At 41.0% G+C, this 27,968-nt stretch overlaps 1 protein-coding gene across 2 annotated transcripts in view; it reads left to right on the top strand.

Moving 5' to 3' along the window:
- fgd (faciogenital dysplasia) overlaps nucleotides 1-27,968 on the top strand; it is a 72,806-nt gene that overhangs the window by 5,519 nt on the left and 39,319 nt on the right. The window contains exon 1 of one of the 2 annotated variants that reach the window (XM_034696633.1): nucleotides 20,176-20,570. The exons of the other annotated variant lie outside the window; for it this stretch is intronic. The gene's annotated coding sequence lies outside the window, so the exon portion shown is untranslated. Of the gene's footprint in view, nucleotides 1-20,175; nucleotides 20,571-27,968 lie in introns of those variants that run through there. 2 annotated transcript variants of the gene reach the window in all.

Genomic DNA, 27,968 nt, shown 5'->3' on the forward strand with positions numbered 1-27,968 from the left:
CTTCTGGTGTATCATGCATAAGACAGAAGAAGTGTGTGCTCTGTGTCTGTTTTCTGATTTTCTCATTAATGCAGTCACTTAATGGGCATGCTGTGCTGTGCTGTGCAACCATGCCAACAGCCTACAGGTCAGTACTAATGGAAAACATAAATAGCAATAGCAATTTTATTTATAAAGCACATTGCATTAAAAGTAAGCTCAATGTGCTTTACATGGAGAATTAAAAACATAAAAACATTAAAACACAAAAAAAACAATATATACACCCAACATCAACATCAAACACAGCAAACAGCAAACAAACACATGCTGCCAGTCACAACACTCATTACATCATTCATACACTTTAGAAAATAAATATGTTTGAGTCTTTTTTTAAAAGTGGAGACAGTAGTGATGGACCTGAGGTCAGCAGGCAGCTTGTTCCAGAGAGAAGGACCACAGTAGCTGAAGGCCCCTTCACCAGACTTTGATTTGACTCTGGGTACACTTAAAAGTATTCCTACTGCTGACCTAAGGATCCGGGTCAGGTTATACACTGTGAGCAAGTCAGAGATGTACTGAGGAGCTGAACCATTGAAGGTTTTATGGACTAGTAATATGATTTTGAAAGGGATTCTGTATTGAACTGGGAGCCAATGGAGTGTTTTGAGAACCGGGGTGATATGATCAAATATCAAAAGTGTCTCAGGATTCAGGTGGCTGTGTTTTGAATGAGTTGGAGCCGTCCTATGGATTGTTTGGATAGACCTGCGTACAGTGCGTTACAATAATCTAACCGAGTTGATATGAATGCATGGACCAATTTCTCTGCGTCAGTTTGGGATATGAATGATCGGATGTTTGAAGACATCCAACAGTTGATGACCTTTATACAGACCAAGTGTTCCTCTCTCCCCTGTTCTCAATCTGTCTGCAACATGTGCATGTTTATGAGACAGCAAAGGGACTTGTCAGTATTCACCAACCTTTGAATGAGAGAGTTAACGACAGAGAGGCTGTGACAGAGTGCTGAGACACACACACACACACACAGCAGGCAAGAAGAAGACCTGACTCCAGCAGCAAACAGCTGCAGCTGCACCTACTTGCAGGTGTGGCAGTGTGGACATTTTTGTAAGATCCCTAGAGCATAATCCCTGTGAACAAACAGAAAATAATATCACAGTTTTCTGTTTCTGAACCAGCATGCTCTGTCTTCACTTTATCCATTTGTCACTTCAGACAGGGTAAAGTCACAGTGGGTGAAACGTGCTGTTATACAGATGCTCCTGTTTAACAGGTTCTTGAGTCACTTGCAGACACGCTCCTTTGAAAGGTGTGTTTTGAAGTGTGCAGCAAAGTTGTTGCTACATCAGGGTGTAATTATAAACTTATTGTTCATGTCTGCGACTAGAAACTGAGACAGAATATTGTTCCACTGAGATTGCCTTTCACCACACCTTACTGCTTCCGCAAGTTAGAAAAAAGACAGCATTCCCTGATGTTTTTAACTTTTGAACCTCAACAATGAAGATATGTCGGCTTCTGCCTCTGGTCGTTTGGAGTGGACGAGTTCAACCATGTCGTCTCTCCAGTTTTATTTTGAAAAGGTCAAAGTGAGTTAGAATAGATAGGCATTGAATTTCAGTTTAAGACACAGGTTATTGAGTTTGATGCAAGGGGTCTCTAAACCCTAACCCTAACCCGGAATAGAAACATCCAGAAGAGACCTCGTAGATGCCGTCATGTCACAGTTTCATGGGAGTTGTTGTCTTCATTGTTAAACCGCTACTGGGATGAACACTATTTCGTTGAATGAGGTCATGAAATTAATTGTAATTAATTCCACGGTTAGTCATGTTTATAAATAACTTGTCATATCATTCTAATGACACAGCCACAAGTTATTGGCTAACGTAAACTGTCCCCAACTCCACTCTCTGATGTAGACTCTGGTTTTTCTATGTTTCCCAGGAGAGACAGGCGACCAAATGAACCGTAGAGTTACTGTTGGAGCCAGAATGTGTGATTCCACCACAGGAAACTGGGTGGAGCCTTGATTTATTGAACCTAGTAGTTATTGCAAAGTAGTTAGTAGGGATGGGCATTTCAAGCTAAAATACTATTCGATAATCATTGGCATATATTTGACAATTATTCGAATAATCACCCCCCTTGCACACACAGACAGACCTGTCCCATTAACGGCCTGTTTGTAGTGAGCACTGACAGCGTCTGTCTCCATCTTTTTGTCAGTGTTTCTGTGACGCGGTGTGGCGTGAGTGTTTACGTTTTACAACCATGCTCAGTCTCTGGAAATACGTGTGTAGTAGTGTGAGATTCAGAAAAGGAGAAAATCCCCACGACTGCTGCTAATGTTTTCTTCTTCTTTTAATATTTAATGCGGTTAGCATTTCTTCTTCTTCTGTTACTTGATGCAGTTAGCAAACAGATTTAAGATGCTCTATAGTCACCATCTGGCAGGAATACCGTATTACAACCAGGCACCAGTAAAATCGCTGAAAAATTGTACTTTTAAAATTAGAAAATATTGGCAGTAACTCTTCAATTTTTACAAAGTGAACAAATATTTGAATATCCGTAAATCATTGCCCATCCCTAGTAGTTAGTAGCTAGTTAACAACTCAGATAAAAGTCTTCTTGCAGATAAAAGTCAGTAACTCACCACAGTTACATGAAAAAATGGTGTAAGTTTCTCCAGAAACCTTGTTTTGGTACACACTTCAACAAATGATTGATCATATTTCATGTGGAAATGTTGCATATTAAACCTTTAAATTAAAGGTGAGACAAGAATATTTGATTAATATTCTTGTCTCCCCCCAGTTTGTTTTATCTTACATTTTCTTTCAGGCTCCTTAACACACTTTCAGGGTCTTCATCTAGTGTTGTGATCCACAGGTCAGGAACCAGTGCTCTAAAATGGTTACATTTGAAGTTTAGTTTGTTTATTTCCACAACTTCAGACTCATAAATCCCTGCATTATAATCTGTATCTAAATCCAAGCCGCAGTGATCCGGCCTTGTAATATGAGTGTTTGAGTTCCTGTGATGCAACAAACAAGTTTTGGCATTTTGACAACTGAGTCATATTTTGACAGCAGTTGACTTTGGCACCTCTGACAAAACAGTCAAACTTTTGGAGCTGAGCTCAACATGCAATGAGAAAAAGTTATGAAGTGGCTCATCTTAATTCCTAAGCTGGAGTGTGACAGTGAAGATTAACTGTAGTTATGAGCCAAATACTGTTTGGTATTAGGATGTTTCTGTTGAGAGAAGCACTGCTTCCTGCACAATTTGTTTATACTGGAAGTCTTTTGGCTTATAGTAGAATCTGGTTGACACGCACACAGACACACTTACACACACAGAAGGCGGAAGTGACCTAGTTTTGCTAAATGGTACCAACTGTTGAGGCATTCAAGAAATGGACAGAATTACTTGGTGTCCCCCAATTATGGGCCGACTAGTTGGATGTTGAACATAACCCCCGAGACTAAATTAATATCATCCCTGTTGTCTTGAAGATAAAAGCGAGAGTATGTAAGCCAGATGCTGGTCTGGAGAACTTTAGAGTTACTGTGAGTGGGAGTTCTCATTGAGGATCATTGACTGACTCTCTGTGGGCCATACTTTAACAAAAAAGGAAAACCAAAACCCTCAAATCAGAAGAGTTGGCCTAGTTCAGACAACTTTCACACCCTAAAAGTCTTTGTTTGTATCTCAGGTCAATTTCTCCACAGCCTTGTATGCACATGTGTGTGTATCTGTGTCTCTTCTCTGTTCTGCTGTCTGTCTGGATCAGACCTACCCTGATGAGGGGGATTTTCCTGGGAAAGTCATATGGAAAGAAAAAAACTGAGCCTTAATAGTAAAAGCATGTTCCATTTTATTTCTCTCTTTGTGTGTGTGTGCGTGTATGTGTGTGTGTGTGTGTGTGTGTGTGTGTGTGTGTGTGTGTGTGTGTGTGTGTGTGTGTGTGTGTGTGTGTGTGTGTGTGTGTGTGTGTGTGTGTGTGTGTGTGTGTGTGTGTGTGTGTGTGTGTGTGTGTGTGTGTGTGTGTTTTATGAGTGGAGCTCCTTTCTAGCACACTGAAGGCATTGTGTTTTTCCTCTCTGATCATCAGAGGAGCAGGCCTGCTGGAATCGCAGCTTCCTGTACACACTGGGGTGAGGCAGGGGGAGCAGGGAGGGAGGGAGGAAGAGGAGGAGGAAGAGGGTGAGTGGGGGCAGATGGATCTAGGTGGAGGTCAATTCTAGGTTAGACGGTGAGCATCAGCATAATGGTTTGCAGCTTTGATGACCAACACTGAATCTTGAGTGTGAAGTTTTACTCTTGGAAAAGTTTAACATTAGTATCAACTACATAGCAAAATTGAGAGGTAAGTTAAAAACATCAATGTCAAATGTTCTATCCTGTTAGTACTTAAAAGGCATATAAAGGTCTCTATGATATCCATTTTTCCTCTTGCCATTGAATCAAAAAACTAAATCGATTAAACACACATATAGATATCACATGTAAATTCAAGTCCCTGTATAACTGAGTCAGCTTTGCCATACATCTTCATTGTTGTGTCATAGAATCAATGGTCCAGCTTCAAATTATAGTTTTGTTTCATCTCTTTATTTATAAGATGGTTGAGAACACTTTACAGAGAAATAGCTGTGCATGTATGTACAGAATACTTAAAGCGTCTGTGATGAATAATGCATTGCAGCAAATAAAGAGTATTACTGGACACCATTGAGTGTATATAAAGATGCCCCTTTCACCAACCCCAGTCCACAGCATAACAGCTTCTCAAGTCTATCTAAAGTGGAATCTAACAGCAATGAAAAGTTCAGCAACTTGTGTGTTAGCTTTGGTTACATTTTCTCTTACTGCACCACTATCCTTGCTCACCCAGCGCACAAAGTGCTGCAGGAATCACAACAGAGCTGTCAATGATGGTGTTACACGCCTTTTTACAGCATCAATTATCGAATTAATTCAACTGAATTTTGAAGGAGAGTAAAAGTGTGGACTTAAATCAGTCACAACAGAAACCATGCTTGAGAAAAATGGATTTGATTAATTTTGATTTTAAAGTTTGACCCATGTTCCATCAGTTAACATGGAGTAAGTGCGCCCTATGATCTGTCCTGCAGGAGAGATAATTAAGAGATACATATTGAGTTGGATGACGCCTCATCAACCTTATTCTTTACTGGACTATCTTCAAGTTTCTTTCTACTGAACGATAGTAACCGTACAATCATCCTGATTTCTAAAAGTTAGTTAGCCTGATGGTTACAGCCGCAGGGCATGCCACATGACCACATGGCCACAACTACTCAGCTCCAGATGGTGACCTTCCTTGCGTGTCATGCCTCACGCTTGCTTCCTGTTCCTTGCCTGCCTCTTCTTTGTCCCAATCCAATAAGGCAAAAAGAAATAGCTCAATTTTGCCTCAAAAATCCTGTGATGGTCATTTTCTGGTATTGACTATTTCCTGAAATATATCATCCAGGTAGAGATTTGTTCCACAGATTTCTCTGCGGTATAAAAATCTTCCAGAACACACTTTTTATTGTCTGTCAAGGTAACATTAATCAATCTGGCCTGAGGTTTATGAGAGGAAACTGCTACAAAGACTTTCAAGGACTGATGCTCATCTGAAGTTTGAGGGTCAGCCACTGGGGATTGACAAGTCAGCCAATAACCAAACATCGACACGGTGAAAAGTTGATTTCTGTGTGTCAGTCAGAGCGTCCTTGAACACACCAGCAGTGTTAGCTGTTAGATCATTCCTTGCTTGCAGCTGTGTGTCCACATGCTGATGATGTAACTCTGACAATGAAATCGATTAGTTATCCAGAAGTGGAATTTTTCTACCAGTGTGAAATGAAACCATCTCCGCTGCCCGGAAGGTAGAAAATCAATCCTCCATCTGATGCATGGTGCCAGTGTAATCAGGTCAGCAGTAATCATATGTGATCATGTTTCTCAAGATGCTTCTTCCTGGATCTCTCTCTGCTAAATTTACCCCTCTTCCCTCCTTCCCTGTCATCCCACTCAACTCACACACTCCTCCTCCATTCACATTTACTCACCTGATGGACCCATAAACCACGCTGTAAATGTCTCTCTAGTCTGGCTGATTGCTGCCAACAAAGGCAGGCTGTGTTGAATTCTCCCTGCTCTCTCCCCTGGGTGCCATCATGTCCCACCACCCTCCTCCAACAACCCCCTCCCTCTCTTTTCTCTGCCCTCCTGTTGTCATTCTCTCCCAGTTTCTTTCAGTATTATTGTTACACAATCACTTTTATACAAAGCCACTGAAACTCAAATACTTATACAACCTGTGGAACTCTTTTGCCAGCTTTTATCAAACTTTTACACTTCACGGTGGGTTGAACACAGACTCTGGGTCCGTCTGAGGCAGGAAACGCTTCCTTTTCTATTCTCCTCGGCTCTGTCACTCACTAGCAGATTAAGCCTGAGGCAGACCGACTCCACGGCTGGTTGAACACTCATTTAAGGCATCTCCAGATAGTGGATCTTGAATCAGCTTTTCTGTAAAGGACTGCAATACTATTTATAGTCACCATTCAAAAGTCGCCTTTGCCACAAGTGTGTTTCTGCTCAGCATGTGTTAGCATGTGGGATTACTGCTGTAACAGGACACATGCTGCTGTCAGTGGAAAAAAAAGTGATATGATTTATATTGACTGCAGATTTATCCATGCCTCAGTATCAGACTGTCACCTTAAATCCCAGCTCTTTTTATAGTCACTCATAAAATGCTGACTCATGAAGCAAAGCAGGAGAAACTGCTCTCTCTACACTGCCTATAAACCCCAGTCTTTGATTTATTGTACTAAGAAAGGATTTTAAAATGTCACTGCCAGTGTTTTGCTCTTTTATTGGCGATGTTTTCTGAAAATCTCTGCACTGCAAAGTTGAGTGTGCAGCACTAATTCCACCACTAGATGGCAGTGTTATGTTAATAAGTCCTTTTTTTTTCACACTCAGTAGAGACAGATGACTATGATCTGCTCTTGTGGAAGTGGATTTTACCAAATATCTATGAAGGTTTACAGTAGGAATGTAGGAATGTCCCATTCTAGTGCTTTGTATTATAACTCTAAAAAGGCTGTAAGAAGATAAGAGGACAGATGTATAAGGATTGTGTTTATATTTTTAGACCTTGCTTGGATCTTTACCTTTACTGTCAAATGATGTAACCTCTAGTGGGAATGTAGAGATTATTAGTAATAAAATAAAGGGGAAAAAAGGAAAAATTGTTCTTTGGTTAAAGTGGTGAGATCTGCTAGCATTGATAAGAGGTCACTTAGAGTAGACTTTAAATTGATTTAAGTGACCAGCTGCCATTGTTTTTTACTTTGTATCTTTTGTAACTATTATTTATTGCTATTTTAACCATAACCTGTCTGGTTCTGGGCCTGTGTGTCTGGTTCTGTTCGAGGTTTCTACCTATTGAACAGTGGCAGCTGGCCAATAGATGGCGATAGGGCGCCACCCCACCACCCACCACATTACCTTCAATAAGACATAGAAAAAAATAAATTTAAATGAAACATAAAATAATATTCTAAACTGTATGTATATATTTAGATGAACAAGATACAGATTTTATAGTTAATGATGAGTAAAGTTGTTTCGTTCATCTGTGTTGCCTGATTGGTGACGTGTTTTCGCCCTAGATGCAAAAATCTTTGGCCTTAGACTCTGGTTAAAAGTTGTACATGTGCAGTTGCTCCTCTTCAATACAAGAGATAGGAGCATTTCTGGGAATGCAGCTGGATGGGGCCGACGTCACAGCCATCTATCATAAAGTGTCACAAGATTTGGAGATGATCGGACAGAGATGCAGAATGGAGAACAAGAAATTAAATAATTCAGTGAAATCACTTAAGACATCACCTTTTGAGAGGTACCAGGAGAAGCTTGACGTGAAAGAGCGCGGAGCTGATCAGCCCAACATCACAATTAATCAGCAGTCCAACGACACTGGTGTGATACCTTAGTACATGTTTGTTTGCTTTTTGGTATATGTCAATTTTGGAGAAAACTCCACGAGCTGCCACTGCTATTGAAGGCAAGTTTTTCTTTGCAACTGCTGAAATAGTGCTCACTTAAGGTGGTGTAATGATGGGTCTGTCTGAAGCGGCAACCTCCAGCCTTGAGAAATGAAGACGATGTAGAAATGCTAAAAACTACAGTTCCCAGAGTTCTTCAAAAAAAATTATTTTGGTCTTTGAGGCGAAAGACCGGCCTCAACTCCACCTCTCTGCCTGTAGTTAGGTCAAGTTAGGCTGAGTCAGCTTTTCCAACATGGCGTCCACCGACGATACGCTTCAAACTCTGCTTTAAAAAACCAATGGGTGTCACTGAGGCTGTGGTCTGTCTGTAATACACATACGTTTGATGTTTGTTTGAAATTTGTTATTTCAATTTTATGTGAAATAAAATTGCATTTGATAGGTTGCTTATGAAAAGCTTTAAAAATCAGGGCTGTAAATTTGTTCTTATCACTCTCTCTTCCGGCTTAAAGCCTCTCCATCTCCTTGCTCCCGGGCAGATCTGTCCTAGCTATGCTTTCATTTTGGGTGACATCGGGGTGCTTCACACTGAAGGTCACCCTGGCAACTGCTGGCCGACTCTCCTATGTGCCTCCTCTCCCTTCTCCCATTATAGCCTGCACCACTGCACACCAGGCCATTTATCATGCTGTACAGCTCTGCCTCTGTGAAACAAGATAGCAGCGTTTATGAGAGCGAGATCTCTGACTCTGACTTACAGCTGTAATAGCTGCAGAGAAAACAACACGGCAACATGACTTGCGGTTTCAATAGAGGCTCATGTCAAGATCATACCAGGATTTGAACTTTACCAAAGTTTCTATGGCCACTGCACTCTCCCAGCATGCCTTGCAGCAGCACCAGCTCTCATCACAGGACAGTCATAACACCCTGCGCCTAATGAGGAGATGAGAGCTACATCCACACAGATGGATCCTGTTCCTGTGGCCTGTTGTGGATTATCTTCCTCATACAGTTATTCCGAGCTCTCAGCTTTTCCTCTCGTCACGTCGAGGGCCTAATCCACTAACAAGCACTTCATTAGATTTACATCGATCCTGAAAGGTCAGAATGTAATAAAACAACAAACTGCCTGAGGCCACTTGGCTTATGTTTAAGTGCATGCATGTGTGTGTACTTGTGTGTGCGCATGCAAGCGTGTCATGTGAGTCCATAAAAAGCGTGCTCTCAGTCTGCTTCTTCACAAGCCTGAAGCTAAATTTTCTCTCCCAAAATCATCATTGAATGAAATATGGAACTCATGTAGAGCAGGGTGTTACACTGCCATCAATCAACATGCTGCTCTTCAAGGCTGAATGATGAGTCTCATTAAGCTAGGACACACACACGCACATACACACACATATGCTATCCTTCAGCAGCATGACTCTGCTGCTGTGCCTGTTTGTATTCACTGATGCTAAATAAAAACAAAACAGCTAGATGCACGTCATCCTCCTCTAATCTATTTGACGGCTGGGAGAGTTTCCAGCAATACACTTAAAGGTAAATCACTCATAACCACAACAAGCTTCCACCCTTTTACAATAAGTAGCTTGTGGGCTTTCTTCTCAAAAGTGATGGATTGCATCATGGTTTTTTATCTTATGGATGAAATACGACCCGAGAAAGCAGTCTCCGTTTGACTTTCCACAATCTCAGGTAGCAATGTGTTGACTCACTCTCAACTGGAAACTTTGGATGTTTCGCATTCTGCTTCAGCTCTCTCTGTTTTTCTTCTGGAGATGTTTCCATGCTGTCTTTTCTTACCGATACTGACTCTGAGTAAAGTTGTTGTTACCAATAACAGTACTGGTATCAGCGTCTCATACTGCATAAAAGATTAGATAGATAAGATAAGATACTCCTTTATTCGTCCCACAACGGGGAAATTTCAAGTGTTACAGCAGCAAAGTAGACAGTGCAAAACAGTATAAAGTAAACAAGAGCCTATAAAAAAGTAATTATTAAAAAGTTATTAGCAATTAAAATTAAAGAAGTAAAATAAGCGTATCTTACGAACGTATATACACATCGAAATAAATACATTTACAGTGATGTAGTGAAAAATGTGCACAGATTTGTAACATAGGTTAAAAATAATGTACAGAACTGGGAAGATGGGTAGAATAAAGTATTGCACATGTAAGAAGAGAGGGATGAGTAATTATTGCACGTTGATAAATAGATGGATAGATATTGTGCTTGAGTCTGTTTTGGTGAGGTTATTGTTGTTGATTGTAAAGTCTGACCACAGCAGGAAGAAAAGTCCTGCTGTATCTCTCTGTGAGACACTGCAGAAAATATGTAACAAGTCAAAAATTTCATTTTCCAATATTAAAAAATGCTGCCTTTAAATGTTAAATTGAAAAACACTGACTGCTAACATAGCTAGCTTTGACTGACGCTGTTTAAGATAATACAAAATAATGTTACTTGCCGATGTATGGTATACAAAGTAATGGACCGGGGCACTAACTGGGATACTTACTGGTTTTAAATACTACATTTTGGCAGTATAGGGGCATTTCGACCAAGAGTTCAGGGGTCTTTTAGCCCCCAGAACTACTTTCCCCTGAACTAAAAGGTTCCTATGCCCCCATTGTTGTCTGCGTTTCGACCATGGGCTGAAGTCCCGGGTGGATTGTGCAAATCAGGCCAGTGACGTATGGAGAAAAAATTATATTAAATAACATTTTGAAATCTTAATAAAAAACTTAACTAGGATGCATTTCCAGGAACTCCCTGTGTTTAACAACAGTGTAAACTCCACAAACACTGCTATGTTCAACCGAAAGTCCCAGGAATTTTGAAAAGTACTACCCCCGCAAGCAGTGGCTTTTCAAGGGGGAGATAAACTACCCCTGAACTAAATTTAAATTTAGACCCTGGTTCCTCCAGTCAAAATGCACGCAGTTCAGGGGTAAAGTCCCTAGTTCCAGGGTAAAGTTCCTGCGGTTGAAAAAGGGGCATCATTACAAAAACTCTATTCATATCACAAGCTTCACAATTTCTCTCTAAGGTGACTATTAAACATACTGACTTACAACAAGTTGCAGTGTTATTCAGTTATCAGTTCTCTCTTAACAATGCTTTGATAAATACAACAACACTTCAACTATTAAAAACAAACTAGAGATTTAAAATACATTTTCCCTGCAGCAGAGTAAAACCTGCAGGTAAACACAGAGAGCTAACTGGTGCTGGTTCAGCGAAGTGTTGATCATTTTTCATGCTGCTCTTTTGGGTGTGCTTCACTTGCCAGAGTGTGATCCAACATGTCACGATGCTGCTGGTGACAAATGCCCTCGTGTGTGTTCCTTGCAAGAAACAGGCACACACTCTACCACAGGCAGACTTTCACCATCCATCACCTGCTGGCCCCTGCACATATTTTTAATCATGACACAACACAAAGTGAGCTTATAGTTTTGCTTAGTTGGGCATTAAAGCAGAGGTTTCTCTGCATGTGGAAGCTAACCTCTCACTTTATTTCTTTGACCTCACATATCTCCTATTTTCATCTCATTCTGTGCCAACTTCTCCTCATTTGAACTACTTATTTTTACTCTCTCTTTCTCTTACACTATCTCTGCTGCACAGTAATCTCTACTGAGCCGTGTGTAATCACAGGCCATCTGGGCGCTGTAGGGAGAGATGAGCCTGCGGCTCGTCAGATGACTGAACCCACCGTGGGTGGACATGCACTCACACACACACACACACATATATATTTACACAGTCACACCTTTAATAGTAACAAACCATCATGGGGGTGATCACTACCATCACACCTTTCAGGACCAAACTCAAGGACATAAACACATCCAAACAGAGAACCACATTGTAAAAGGATGGAAATAAACTGTGACACATTTAGAAAGGAATCACACCACTTCCAACACCAGCTGATTATGTTCCACATGCTGCTATTTGAAGGTGTCCAGGCACAAAAACACTGCATTAAACACAAAACTAGGTCTCCAAAGCAAGAAAACAGAATGTGCAGGGTTTATCCTTTTTTGCATCTTCCTGCCAAGGCAGTCTTTACTCAGAACATTGTAATCTGACCCCAATGCAGGGATGACATCCAAATAACATGTCCACTGTATTTATTGTCTGTTGTTTTAAATGTTGCTTTGCTCCTGTTCGTTCATACTGTCAGAGAGGCTGCGCAAGAGCTCATAGAGGTCATTACTTCAATGCTGACAGCAGATTCCTTTTAAACTCTCCCCTCTGGTCTGATAGAAGCAGCAATGTAAGAAAGAAATGATACCATAGAGAGATTTTTGGGGGCCTTATGTTTTACAATTGTACTCAAATGATCTTACAAAGTGGCATGTTTTGATGCAAAGTACATCATGAAAACCACTTCCTGTGAGGATGTAATGAATCAAAACAGTGAAAGTTAATGATGAGAGAGAAAAACGGCAGCATCATGAAGTCAAAGTCATAAAAAAAGTCCTGTGCTTTATGTGTAGGTTTGGACAGATTGGGTACAAATAATATATACTGTATATCTCTGATAATCATACTACAAGTCAGATTCAACTATTTTTGCCAGCTATATTCATTTAACCTCCCCTGTTATTTTGCGGGTCAATTTGACATATTTTAAAGTTCAAAAAGTATTTTTTTGTTTTTTTTGTTTTTTTTTCTGCTTGGATTAATTAGCGCAATCAACATATAGAATAATTTATCAAAATCACTTCATAAAGAAATTAATAAAAAAAAAAGTAAAATAAAATTTACCAAAATCTGTGTCATGTAAAACTATTGTAATTATATTTAGGGCTTTCCAATGTAAATTTAAAAAAAGTTTTAACATCTATTGTCATAAAAAAACAAGTGAATTATCCTCATTGAACCATGATCTGTGAGGATTAAAGAACACCATTGCACTAAACATTGATTTAATTGGTTAGTAATGGAGTTAATAATGAGATTAAAAAAATGTGTATTAGGATTTTTTGGGTTCTGACACTTCTGGATCATTAAATATGCCCCTGGTCAAATTGACCAAGGAACATTATTGCTGTCCCTAAGAAACGGATATAACAGGAGGGTTAAATTGTTTTCATGCTTTACTATGAGAGGACCAACTGGACTAGAAATATCTGCTTTGGTTTTGCAAAATGAGCAAACTCGTCAAACTCGATTTCTGCAATTCAAATTTAAAAAACTGATTTTTGAAACTGAAATAATTGTTTTTCTAGAATTTCATTTTGCATATAAAGTTGTAAAATGTAACTTGTTATGACTATAAGATAATCTACTTGATCATATTCTATTGAAATACTGCTTACACTACACTACACTAACATTGCCATAAGCAGCTCTACTGATCAAGCGTATAATTAAAGCTCCAGTAAGGAGCTTTTGGTTGGTGTGGATCTTGGCATCCCCTGTGGACATAACACTCCAAAAACATTTTTCTTGAGCAAAAGCTTTTTTTTTTCAACAAAAAGATCATCCTACATTTGTCCAGCTGTAATTCTCTGACAATCTTTGCCGTAGAAATATTCTTGCAGCATGTTGTCGATCACTTTGTTCGACGACTAACCCACGGCAGTAATTCCAGACAGTGAAAATAACTAAATAGGAGTAGTCCATTTGTATGCTGGTGGTCTTGTTTGCTTTTCTGGCTCGTAAAGTGGCATCAGTATTAATTTGATTCTGTTTCATAACTAGCTTAAAAGTCATCACAGGAGCTTTAATATGAATCTTATCATGATTATTATTATCATTATTATTATTATTATTATTATTTCAAAATGCTGAGATTATCCTTGTGGGTATTTTTTCTGAGCTCCCAGACTTTGCTTTGCTCTTAAGGTAACAAAGCGTCTCATTTTATCCTCCTTGAATTAATTTTTCCTCTTAAGTTCTGCTGTGCATCCACCCTCTCCCCTCCGACATGCCCTCGGGCCAGGCACCCTCAGACAGCATGAAACCTATGTAAAAATACTGCATGCAGATCAAACCAACGGCAATTGGCACTCCTCTAGCAGAGTGGGAGAGCAGAACTGGAGCATCACTTTTCTATTGGTTGTGGGTTGGTGTGTGGGTGGGGGTAACATAGATACATGGATTATGCTCAGCTCCAGCCTCTTTGTAATTCAGATAAGACCCCTCTACTCAAGTGAATAGGTTTAAATATTAATAATGAATTAAAAGAGTCTCCTCTGGGTGAAATATTAATGACTCCTTCCTTAAAGAGAGGCTTGACTCCTGAGACGGGAAGGACGGGAGTGTGCTTGTTAGAGTAATTTAAAACGTCTCTTTGATTTTTAGCAGCCGCCGTTCGAGGAGCTCTGCTAAAGGAGGATGTCAGGGTCAATATTTGGTGGGGTGGATATTTGGGAAGGGCCATTAAAGATACTTTTCATCCAAGAACAAAAGAGTCAAACTAATTATATCTGACACATGAGCTCACCTGTCTTCATTCATAACTGTACTCTCACCTTATTTCCGTCTCAAAGCTCTAATTGATCCCTCTATTGAATCTCTGAGAGTGCAACTCCCTGCAGAGAAAGCTGATCTGCGGGCTCAGTGAGTCAACATTAATGTGTGTCAGTAACAGTGGAAAACTACAGCTGTGTGTAGAGCGTCCTTCCTCGACCTCTGTGTGCTGAGGTTTGTCTGGATGTTGTGTCTCGCTGGTACTCCGGGACCTTCAAAACCCTCCATGTTCCCAGCTCAGGGCTTGTGTTTATCTTCTTAGTGTGTATGTGTGTAAGCTTAAATGCTTGCTGGTGGGTAGATTTGTTCATATGCATGCATGCCCCGTGTTTCTGTGTGCAGGCTTTTTGGAAAAATCCTGGAGTCGGGTCAACATGCTGTGGAATGTGAATTGTTTCCATGACAACAGCCCAGTGTCCTCCTTCCTGCTTTCAAGTGTGGGGTGCTAACAGAAGCAGCCAAAACCAAAGTGTGCCATGGCATCAGAAGCCGGCTGATTGATCTAAATAAGACTTGTTTATCTATGCAGACATCTGTAGAAGGTCCCCTCTGGTTCTAACTGGGCTGAGTCCTCAGTGTCTGCGGCTACTTGAACAAATGTGTGTTTGTGTGTATGAAATTCAGAACAGTGCTTTGACAGCCAGTTGACAGAAATTTGGCAGATGTTCAAACAGCTCTGATGCCGCATTCGCATATTGTTTGCAGCGTTGTATTGTGGAATAATTTGCTTAGTTAAACTTACTAACTATAGTCAGATAATAGGAAGCAACAAAATAAAATACCATAGCTATGCAGATGACACACACATCTACATCACCATATCACCAGAGGATTATAGTCCCATACAAACATTGAGTAGATGCATCGAACAGATCAATGACTGGACGAGCCAGAATTTTCTTCAGTTAACTAAAGAAAAAACTGAAATGATTGTTTTTGGAGCCAAGGAAGAAAGGTTAAAGGTTACTGCTCAGCTCCAATCTGCACAGATGAAATGTACAAAGCAAGCCAGAAACCTTGGTGTAGTCTGAGACTCAGACCTTAATTTCAGCAGCCACATTAAGACAATTACAAAGTCAGCCTACTATCACCTTAAGAATATATCAAGGATTAAGGACTTATGTCTCAGCAGGATGCAGAAAAACTCGTCCATGCATTCATCTTTAGCAGACTACAGTAGACTACTGTAACGGCGTCTTTACAGGACTCCCTAAAAAGTCCATCAAGACGGCTGCAGCTCATACAGAATGCTGCTGCTCGAGTCCTAACAAGGACCAAAAAGGTAGACCACATCACTCCAGTTCTTAGATCTCTACACTGGCTTCCTGTCTGTCAGAGAATAGAATAGAATAAATCCTGCTGACGGTTTATAAAGCACTGAATGGTTTAGGCCCAAAATACATTGCTGATCTGCTGCTACTGTATGAACCATCTCGACCTCTGAAGTCATCGGGTACTGGTCTGTTTTCAGTCCCTAGAGTCAGAACGAAAACATGGTGAAGCAGCGTTTAGTCATTATGCACCACATATCTGGAACACACTCCCTGAAAGCTGTAGGTCTGCTCCAACTCTCACCTCTTTTAAATCAAAGACTAAGAATTTATTATTTGCCACTGCCTTCCTATCTTAGCTTATTTTAACTCACTTTAAATGCAAATTTAAATTTTATTCTTAATATATTTCTAATTTTCCTTTTCTTTTCTATGTTTTATTATATTTGTCATTTTAATTGTGCTCTTTTATGCTTGTCTGAATGTTTCCAATGCTTTTAATGTTTTAATGTAAGGCACATTGAGTTGCCCTTGTGTATGAAATGCGCTATACAAACTTGCCTTGCCTTGCCTAGTCATAGAAACCATGTTTTAGGGGTATTTATTTGACCTGTATTAAGTTTTATAGCTTGACCCATGTCTAATATGTTTACATGGAGGAGGCAGGCTTTATGACCTATAGTGTGGCCAGACTAAATATTTCAGGAGTCGTCCAGTCGTCCATCTTTTCACACAGACCATGATCTGACCTTTAATTCTGCATTAGATGTGAACAGGAACCTATTTTTCAGGCTAAAAACAAGGCAGTGATTGGTATTTTCCAACTTCTTGTGACTCTGTAAGTTACACGTGGATTAAAGGGTGTGTGTTTGTGTGTGTGGGTGTGTGTGGTTGATGATCCCATCGGCAGATGTATGACAGATGCCCGCGTAAGGTCAGTAGAGCGGGGAAGATTTAGACTGGTGTTAGACGTCAATATTACTGTGGGCTCTTGTGTGTGTGTGAGTGTGTGTGAGTGTGAGTCTGAGAATAATCACACAAAGTTTGAGGACAGATGGACGGAGATCATTTTTGTAATTAGTGAGAGTGATCAAGGGTGACAGAGGGGCAGAAGAACTGTGCCAGCGTTGGACATTTTCTGGTCTCCATCAGTGAGTCTGTCCCTGTCTCTGTAGGCTTGATCCAGGTTGTAACATGGAAATCAAAGCCTTCCTCTCTCTTTTAAAGCTGATTTTTAGGCATCAAGCTTTGCCTTACATGGCTCAGGAGAGGCAGAAAAGATGGCGAGAGGTTCGACATTCCTCTCTGACACGGCTCACATTCCTCTCTTTAGTGTGAAGAGGGGGCATGAGTACCATGCCTCATTAGATAACCCACAAAGGCGAGGTTCTTTTCCTTTCCTGAAATTGCTTTTCCCCATTTTCCTCTTTTGGATTGCCCTGCAGGGAGGCTGCAGCACTGACTCTCTGCCTCGTCTTCCCCCATGTCAGAATATTTCCCCTCAGCAGGTCTGATGGCTTGAGCAGCCAGCTTTATTACCAGGAGAGCGGCACCTGTTTCACCGTGTCCGGTATGATGCATAATTCACTGTGCTGCTGAGCATTTCAATTGGGTCAGCAAGAGGTGGCCTACAAAGATCTGCACCATGGTCGATATAATTTTACTGTTAAACATTTGGGCTACAGGATGAATCGGGGCCTATTTTTAACCCGCACCAAACTCTCCTCCAAATTTAAAGCTCTTCTTAAAGCGTTTCCTGAATCTAAATCGAAACTCAGCCACCCATCCCCCTCTTTACATTCTCGCTCCTCTCTGCTCCTCTCCTCACACCCAGCTTTAAAGCCTGGTTTCTCTTTGGATCCGAGGATATTCCTGCAGTGTTTCCATGGTTATCGGCGGCATTCGTTTGTGGGTTCAGAGCCAGTGTCGGGCAGTGTCACCTCGTCTTTCAGTTTGATGTCAGTCCAGCTATAGAGTGAAAAAAAAAAGGGGAAACACTGAGAGATATGAAGAGAGAAGAAGAGGGGGGGTGGGCTGTAATTATATGTGCATATGAAGAGGGTCGGAACAGCTTGGGCGCGTCATCCTGGCTGCTTTTGTGATCCACATGTCTGTTGGGGGGAAGTGACACGGATGTACTCCACAGAGATTTTTGGTAAAGTGGCTCCCCTGGGGTTACATCCACATCTATTATTTACACTTAAAAAATACAAATTATTTTTTCGGGCGGATCTGAAGGTGAAATGGTTAATGGATGAATAAATAGACAGAGTACATTTGGCTGCAACTCACAGATTAATACAACAAAAGAGTTGTGTATTTAGCAAACATACCACAAATATTTAGGACAGGGATAGAAAAAATAATAAAGAAGATTTTTATTCATAATGTACTTTTTGAGAAGAAAAACAACATTTGAAGAATACAATTTCCTGAATAAAGTCGAAATGTTGAGAAAGAGTCAGAATTTAATTTTGAGAATGAAGTTGACAGTTTCTAAAAGTCAACGTCACACATCTGCCCCCGGGGTTGAAATGCCCCTACATAGGTTACCACTTGCTGTCTTGCTCTTTGTGTCAGCTTACTTGACCTGGAAACAGCTGGATGCAGAAGTGTGACGTCACAACTTAGCAACTATTGACTGTTTCCTCAAAATTGTAATTAGACCTTTTCTGAAAAATTGCTTTTTTTTATGTTATATTTTATAGGATAGGACAGCTGAAAAGAGACAGGAAGTGTGGGGAGTAGAGAGTCCATGATACAATTGGTGCATCAGTCTTGCAACTATTGGCTGAGTTACAACATACATGATGACCACACAAGGGTTGAATGTTACCTTTTGATGCATTGTGCTATAGTTAGCTTACAGCTAATTTTCATCTGTAGTGCCAAATGCCAACAAAATTCCCAATCATCATAAATCTGTCATTTACCCAAACTCTGTCTCAGCAGATGTGTGTCTAACAGGAGTCTGGTCCTGCTGGAGGTTTCTGCCTATTAAAGGAAGTTTGTCCTTGTCTCTGTAACTTGCTAAATTCTGCAAAGTGCTCTGCTCATGGTGGATTAAGATTAGATCAGACTGAATCTGTCTGTAAGATTGGGACTGGATCTCATCCTGTCTTGTTGTTGGGTCTTTTGTTGATAATAGAACATTGAGAACGATCTAGACCTGCTCTGTTTGGAAAGAGTCTTGAGATAACGTTTGATGGGATTTGGGGCTATATAGATAAAGAATGATTGATTGATTCAAAGCCCGGTAATTAGATAAACTAAGAAATGACAGCCAATGCATTGAATAAGGATGTTTGAGGCACTAAAATTGATCTAAAATTTTTTTAAAAGGTAATAAATCAATTGTATCGATACTAGGAAATAACGCATTGGATTTAAGCACGGCAGACTTTATATGGATGTGTTTTTTTCGCACTTTTAATGATAAAGACGTTAAACATTACTCAATTCAGGCTGCCTGTCTGTGACGTCATTGCCACAAACCAGAAAACAACAAAACATAGCATGGCGGATGGCAGAGGAGAAGCCGGCGAGTGAGAAAAAATCAAGCTACCATTGCGGTCCAGCGTGTGGAAACACTTTGGCTTTTGCAAAGACGGAGATGTTCTAAATAAGTCGCTCACTGTTTGTAGGATATGTAAAGGTCAAGTAAAGTACTACGGCAACACGATAAATCTATCCAACCACCTACTAAGGCGCCATGGGATTTCACACAACGCCGACCGTCCAGGCACTTCTTGCAGCATTCCCGCTGCAGCAGCAGCACAAGGTAACATCAGCTCTGCAGAAGCCTCAGGCCTCACCAGCATGTTTAGTCAGAGACTAGGTCAAAACTCAGCTTGGGAGAAAACATCACGGCAACAACAGGAATCTAGGACTGTCCAGTATCAAGGGATTTATTTCACAGTCACACTGGTTGAATTTTTGGCTAAAAAGTTACTGAATCAATTTCAAGTCACTTAATCGTTTCCGATCGTATCGTTCTAAATGGACCAATATCGTCCTTTAATCGTAATGGCAACCACGAATCGTGATACAAATCGAATCGTTGTTAAAAAGAATCATTACACCCCTACTCATATCCTCTTTCTCTCGCACACACATTGAAGCAACAACTGCTCAGGCACACTCACTGATACTTACACACACTTCCCCCATCCTTCATTCAGCCACCTCTCTCCCCTCTCCCTCCTCCTCTCTTCTCTCTCTCACTTAACTCTCCCCTCCCTCTCCATCTCCCCATTTTTCCTCCCTCCTCCCTCCTGCGGGCCGTCATTAGTTTCCATGGTGACAGTTGGGCAGCATTATTGCCGGCTGAGAACTGCTCCTGGGTTCCTTTCAGAGCGGCGGCGGCGGAGGCATTGTTTAGTCGGCTGCTCTGAATGGTGCAGGGATCAGGACAGAGAGAGAGAGAGGGAGAGAGAGAGAGAGCCGGCGAGGAGGAGCTCTTTATTTGGGGCAGGGAGGGTGCGTTTGTAGAGGGTGAGGGGAGGAGGAAGAGGAGGAGGAGAGAGAGAAGCAGCGTGGTTAGAGCGAGTTGATGAGGGAGCAGGAGTAGTAGCGGTGCAGACACATGCCGTCTCGCTGAGAGGGAGCAGAAACATGGACTAGATTTGGCTGTTCTTTTTCTTTTTCTTATCATTTTTGGTGTCACACGGCCTGAAACGAAGGATTTTCAGACATTTGAGGCCGAGAGTGAAAACGCTGAAGACAGATGGCAAGCTGTGTTTAGCTGGTGAGTTACCAAAGCTGCTATATGCATCATAAATCATAGATGTTAATGTATATGACGTGGGAGTTGAAATGGGAGCACTCACGCCTTGTATGAAAACGTGCTTTGTTTTCTATTCTTGTGTATTTGAGTGTGTGTACGAGTGTGTGTAGCAGGTGCTGCTGCCTTACAAAATGCATGTTTTCCTCCAAAGCAAACCTCTGTCTGGGTTATGTTTGGGTGTGTGGGCTCGCAGCTGTCTGCTGAATGTGGGCTAATTCTCGATGTCCTCTGAAATATACATGCCAGTCTGCATGTTTTATTAAGGACGTTCATTGGGGGCAATTTTCTGCTGCTTCGACTCTCAGATTCCCCGTGTTTCTTTTCTTCCTTTTAGGGAATATCCAAAGGGTTAGGCGAACGTCTGTTTTGGTTCTAGTTTGTTTAGTTGTTCTCTTTCATCTTATACTACTGCTGGTAATTAGGAGTGAGAGCTGAGCCCTGTGGCTCCTTGAACAACTGATGTGTAGTGAGTAACGTAGTGAGCAGAGAACTGTGCCAGTGTTTTTCACTTCATTGCTCCTGTGCTGTTCCTGCGATAAAAACAGCACTCAGACTATTTTCCTCTGACAATTTTACAACTTTGAATCGATATGCGCTCGCTGAAAGAGACGCTGAAGTGGTTCTGAATGTAAGTGACACATTAATGAGCACTACCAGCTCAATGATGTCACTACATGACGATAAGTTAAAGCTTCACGGACTCTAACAGCAGCACTTTTCTACTTAGTCATTTACAAAGCACTGGTATGTTACTGTTTGTGTTTCGTCTCTTAGGATTTTTTTTGGCACACTATAATTTAGCTGACTAGGGAGTTGTCTTAAGGAGTGGGGAGTCAGAGTGTTTCCATGACGACTAGCAGCAGCTGTGTGAGCTGAGCTGAATCTGAGTGTGTGTCAGACATTGTGGCATCGCCTAGAGACTGTGAGACTCAGTCTAATCAACGACCTCTTGACCCAGATCAATGCAATGGTGCTGAGCCAAGCAGCCATGGGGTCTGGCCGACATATATACTGTAGCACCACGCTGGAGCGGTGCAGCTGCACAGCTGCTTACATTTCCTGGATCATCACAGGGTTCACTGGCGTCGGAGCGGTCTGATCCTCTTAGATGGGTGGGAGAATTAGTGAAGAAACAGGCTTCTCATATATCCACGTAATCATGACCATTAGACGGATTTATTTTAAGTGTAATTAAAGAGTGACCTCTGAATATCCAAGCCTCTGCTGGTACTGAAGTTCTAATCTTGCTGTCCTTGAAGCGGGGTAATTTTACAAAGACATATGATTGACACAATCAAGGAAAAGCCACGTGGAAAGAGACAGGATGAATGGCCACCGCTCAGGTTACTGATGCTTTACAGCAGGAAGTGCAAAACTCTTGTGTTTTTTCCGCACACCGTCCACAATACCATCACACACATCTGTGATTCACTTGATTTCTCCTTCTTTCATTTGTTCTATAATTTTTTTGTATGTGTGTACATTTCAAAAAAAAGAAGAAGCTGTGATTCACTTGATTTAGCAGCTTGTAACAGTAGTCTTCTCTCAGCCCACCGCGAATGCGTCTCTCCCGGTGTTATGGTTTTAAAAGTGTCCCTGTAAACTTGAGACCTTCAGCTGAACATGTCAGTGTATGTGGAGTTTACACAACTGTTTAAACACAGAAGGAGTTCCTTCGAATGCAAACAAGTTTCGTTTTTTTTAAGATTTCAAAATATCCTCATCAGATATTTAATGATCGTCTAAAGAGGTTTATGAGGGATGCATCCAGCTGAAAGTCTCCAGTTAACAGGGTTGCTGTTTAAACCAAAACACTGGCCGATCTCTGCCACAGCTTTTTGATTTAAAAAGGATTTTAAAGTCGTGTTAAAACGGCTTTGCTACTCGGGCCTATCTCCTCTCGTGTGGATTCAGTTAATCCATCTGTGATGAAATATAGCTTGATCTAAAACAATGCGAGCTGAGTCTCTTCCATGCTAACAGGCTAACTGTTGTGTTGCTCATAGTGATACCTGCCTGTCCGTCTGCTTCTATGGTGTCATCTGTGATGAATGGCATTCGTTTTTGTTTTACTGCCCTCTACTGGTCTGGTGGTGTAGTGCATTTACCTTTTTTCCCCCTCGCTACGTCACTGGCCTGATTTACACAATGTAACCGGGGCTTTAGCCTGCGGTCGAAACGCAGACAACAATGGGGGCACAGGAACCTTTTAGTTCAGGGTGAAGTAGTTCTGGGGGCTAATAGACCCCGGATCTCTTGGTCCAAATGCACCTAAAGGTACCACTTTGTCTGCAGTAATCGCCAAAATCGAAACAATCCAAAAGTAACACTCAGGAGTTTCAAATAAGAAAAGTACTCCAGTAAAGTCGAGTGGTGGTCCTAAATCAAAAATAAGATTTTCAATGCTTTATACACTTCTGTAACACAATCCTAAAAAACTCTTTATATCAGCTGTCAGTAAAACCCATGATCTAGTTTTACTGAGGCTGCCATGTTAAAACCGCCTGTACTCAAGGCCAACACACAAAGACTCACACTGTAACCCTGTGTGAAAGGCAAAAACCCTAGAACCCCTGGGCAGTGGAAAAAGTAGTGAGTCATGTTTCACCCTGTTTTCCAAAGTCTGGACAGGTTTACTTTTGGTGAAAAGGGAAAGGATGTCTTCTGGCCACAATGTCCACAAGTATTTAATACAGGGGTGGGTCTGTAACTGTGAGGGCAGCAAATCTGTGGGAAACATTAGTTTGACATTGAACAAGTCTTCTAAAACATGAGTCTTATACTCTGTAAAGAACCCATTGCTGTTTTATTTCTATTATTTTTCCACCTCATGCTCTTATATCCTCGTTAAAGTCTTTCATGTGGTTCTTTACTTCATTCCTCGGTTTGAATCAGGAGGAAGGAAGTCGCCTATATCGGTCAGAGACGATGGAGAACTTGCGGTGACACTGACCAAGCCACACACTGACAGTAAAACACACACATGCAGATACCATGTTTAACAGTCACCCCAATTAGCTCGCTGCATCGACAGAGTAATTATACCCACGACTTCCTCTGTACTTAGGGCACCTGGGGTCCTCCTCTACTGTAAACTGGTGAAGGATTTCCTAATGCGTTGGCATCATAATTATAGGAGTGATTTAAAAAGAAAAACATGGAAAGTCAAGTGATAAGACAGATAGATGAGTATACACAGCTGCAAACGGAAGAGACAGAATGTGTGTGTGTTTCGTTTCTTATCTCACATGCGTCTAAATACAGTGCACTTCCCGTCTTACATTACGCTTTCAGCTTGAACTTTCTCTGGCATTCTTCAGGTCGGACAATTAGAGGACATAAGTGTTTTGCTTTCTGCTTACATATGTGTCTCTGCGTGCCCGTGTGTGCGTGTGTCCTTTAACTTCTCCATTCGCTCTGTGCAGGCAGTCGGAAAGTGTTAAGAGCTCTCTTGTCTCCAATGAAGCATGTGTGTTGTCTTTGTATGAGACTTTGGCTACCAGACAGGAGGAATAGAAAAAGGGCACGCAAACACACAGCCCCAAACAACACTTCCCCTCCTGGCGAATTCAAGCCGGGGTTATATCTTACATCTTTTTCATTGGACCCCCTTTCACCCGCTAATAGATGCCGTCTCCTGCTTTTAAAAAACGCTGCTCACTTCAAAAGCTTACAAGGTTTCAGTGTGAAGGCTGGGAGTGTCTTTGTAGTCGTGTCCTACTGCTCCAAAAAGGATGAAGGTTGGTTTCCACAGGCCAGTAACAGGATAGTTAATGAATTTCTCCTGGAGGTGAGTGTGAGCACATGTACGTGTGTGCATGTGTTTTTTTGTGCATGCATTTGTGCATGTGAACGTAGAGGCTGTTTTTAAGAATTATGTTTTCCCTCGGGGCTGTTTGACTGGATAATCCTTTCCTGCCACGTTCACTTCAGGGGTGAACTTTCATGTCTCCTCGTAAAGTGGGAGTCAGTACCTGTGCACACATGGAGCTGCTTCCAGTGACTGGGGAGCTACCATAAATGGTAAATTTCAGGACAGTAAGCTGGTCTTAGTGATCTTTCTGTTTTGCAGTTCACAATGCTTGACTGCTTTTCTCAGGAGAAGAAAGGGTGAAACAAGGAAAAAGGAGGGATTATTTCTGGCATTCATGTGTAATTTCTTATCTCTCCAACTGCAGCTCTCTAAAAAAATTTATGTATGCAGCATATTTTTCACCTCAGCTATGTATAGAAACTGTTTTAGTCCAGGGCTGTTTCTGCACGTCTCTGGTGGATCCTTGCTGCTGACCAAGTAGCGGCAATAACAGCAGACGTGTAATTGGGCCCTCTTCCATAACTCCCTGCCTCGCCCTTCAGACCCCTCGAGAGACAAGCTGTTGCAGGTAACACAGGTGATAGATGACAGGTGGGCAGAGCTGCCTGCTGCAGGCGATTGTAGGTCTCTACTGATCATTCTATAGAAACTCAACCAGCTATGATGTAGCCACTAGGCATGTGAAAGATGATACCAGGAATTGTTCTGAACTGAAACTAGGGTAATGGATTCCATTGGTTTTTGAACATATTTATGTAAAGTATAAGCGTCTTTTGTTGCTCCATGGCTTTTTTGTTTTCTCCCATGTACCTGGAAATAATGAAGTGAATTTAAAATGATTTTATTCTGATGAGATGAATGGTTTTACAATAGATCAGCTCAATTCCACATTCATGGCATCTTTTTTCCTGCAACATCACCGCCTGTGCTGAATCTTTTTATCATAAAGATAACTTTGTATAGATAAGATTAGAAAAATCTTAATTGTCCCCAAGGGGCAATTTGGTTCGCAACAGCAGTCCTACACACATCCTATACACACAAGCAATACACATAACAACAAACACAAGTTCCCACATTAATTTAAATGCGGATCCATATAACTCCCGTGGATGACATCATCTTTCCTGCACATGAGACCAAAGGTACCACTATCAGATGTAGAATGACAAGGTCCTACATTTTGTTTAAAAACCCAACAGCTGAGGGCACAAATGATCTTAGATGTTGGTTTGATCTGGCCCTCCTATTATATGTGAACCTCCTCCCTGTTGGCAAGAGTCTAAACCCTGAATAAAGCGGGTTGTGAGGGTCTTCAAGGATGGCCTTTGCTTTCTGAGTGGCTCTCACTTGATAAAGATGGCCAAGATCATTAAGATTGGTGCCAACGATCTTTTGGCAGACTTTGACAATATAACCCAGCCGTTTTTTGTTTAAAGTGCTGAGGTTGGGGCACTGGTGGCCTAGCGGTCTAAGCGCCCCACATACAGAAGCTACAGTCCTCGTCGCAGGGGTCGCCGGTTCGATTCCCGGCCAGTCGACCATTTCCTGCATGTCTTCCCCTGCTCTCTACTCCCCACATTTCCTGTCTCTGTTCAGCTGTCCTATCAAATAAAGGCAAAAAGGCCAAAAATATAAATTAAAAAAAATAAAGTGCTGATGTTACCAAACCAAGAGGTCATTGTAAAAGTTGAAATAGACTCAATAAAAGATCACTGAAATATTTTCAAAAGTAATCTGTCAACATTAAAACTCCTTGGCTTCCTCAAGAAAAAGAGTCTCTGATTGGCCTTTTTCAAATGGCGTCAGTGTTAGCATTCAAAGTCAGTTTGTCATCAAGAATTGTCCCTACATATTTATACTGATTCACTGTCTCCATAGCAAACCCACTGATGAAAGTTGATGCCTTGACTGGTTGGTTCTGACGAAAATCAATCAGCATTTCCTTTGTTTTTGAGACATTTAGACACAAGTAAGAGTCATCACACCATTTAATTAAAGCCAACCATGTTATAAATCATGTCAAATCATGGAACCTGAAACATTGTTAGCATTTCTGTATTGATGAATATCTAAAAGATAATGAAAAGTCAAACTCAGGATAAACATCCTGATACTTTGTATAACCCATTAGCTAGGGTAAGACCACAGCTTATATTGTAATTCATGAGTTTCCTGGCTAGCATTTGTTTTGAATGTGACATGATTCAGTAGGAATAGCACATCCCTTGCTAATGTAAATGTAAGCTACATGTGCTGCAAACACTGACAGTGTATATCATTTGAATTCAACCAATTACGAGCTAACTCTTAGTTAGCCAAAAAGTGTCTGAAAGCTAATTTGGCTGTCATTTCAAAAGCTCTACAGGGAGAGTGTAAGTGAGTTTAGCAAGTGGTGACACTGTAAGTTTGATAAATTGTTGTATTAAAAAGAGTTCTGTGTTACTTTGTTCATATCTCACGTTGTCTTGCTATTTTGGTAGCCATGTAATGTTAGCTTAGGTTTAACAAGTTGGCTAACTGAGTGACTGAGTAAGTGCATTTTTATTCCTTTGCCTTTGCCAGTTGACATTATAACAAAAATGTAAATTCTATCAAATATTCAATAGATTTATCAGGAATATTTTGCATATTAAAAGAAAATAGTACAATATTTATTTTCTGTGAATCACTTTGCATTTTATCCTACAGTATATTTAATATTAAACTAAAAAGACCACAAAAGCATCCTGCATGAGTGCATGGGATGTATGTATGGGCTGTAGTATTTGCAAATGTAATCCCAAGAGAGAAAATCTGTTAAATGTAAATTGATGTAGGCTTATATGGTCAACAGGATTATAGCAGAGCCATGTTAACGGTTAAAATCAGTGTCTTTAGTACAATATTTAATCTAAAGTCAGTTTGCATGCAGCAGCAGTTCAGTATCTTTATTTTCTTCAGGATGTGAACGGTTTGAACAGCTTCCTAAATTCAGTATAAGTGTATATGACACTGATGTTGGCCAGCCTCCTATGTGGGTAACATGTGTCAGAGCTCTGCAGTTAGCTGCTGTAAGGGGAAATACTGGAGCCATTAGAGAGGAAATAGGAGCTTTTATTAGTCTGTCTAGTGTACACCTGGCTTCTATAACAAGCCTCTTCTTGTACAGTGATGTGTGTGTGGGTTCATTCATCCTGGTATGTCTTGGCTTCTTACTCTCATGTCTTAGCTAATTGTGCCATCCACAAACCTCAGCTTGAAAAGGTTGCACTGATTTATGTTTTCCATTAAAGGTTCTTTCAGCTCAAAATATAAATTAAGGTTTCTCCCCTCTTGGCATTTAAAGGTATTCTTAGTTTTCAAACTCTAGTGACTCACATAAGAAATGGCGGCCCAGTAGATGAATGTCAAACACTTTGGGATTAAACTTTTGTCAGACTGTCAGGAGCTGCTCGCCTCAGATGCTCCTTGCTGGAGAGCTCCCATTGCTGACGCTGCCATTCAGAAGCCAAGTGACATTTTGAAATCTGACGTCAAATAAGACTTGTCAGTGTTGAGTGCAC

This window comes from Notolabrus celidotus, chromosome 11, assembly GCF_009762535.1.
Source record: "Notolabrus celidotus isolate fNotCel1 chromosome 11, fNotCel1.pri, whole genome shotgun sequence".
NCBI classification, from domain to species: domain Eukaryota; kingdom Metazoa; phylum Chordata; class Actinopteri; order Labriformes; family Labridae; genus Notolabrus; species Notolabrus celidotus.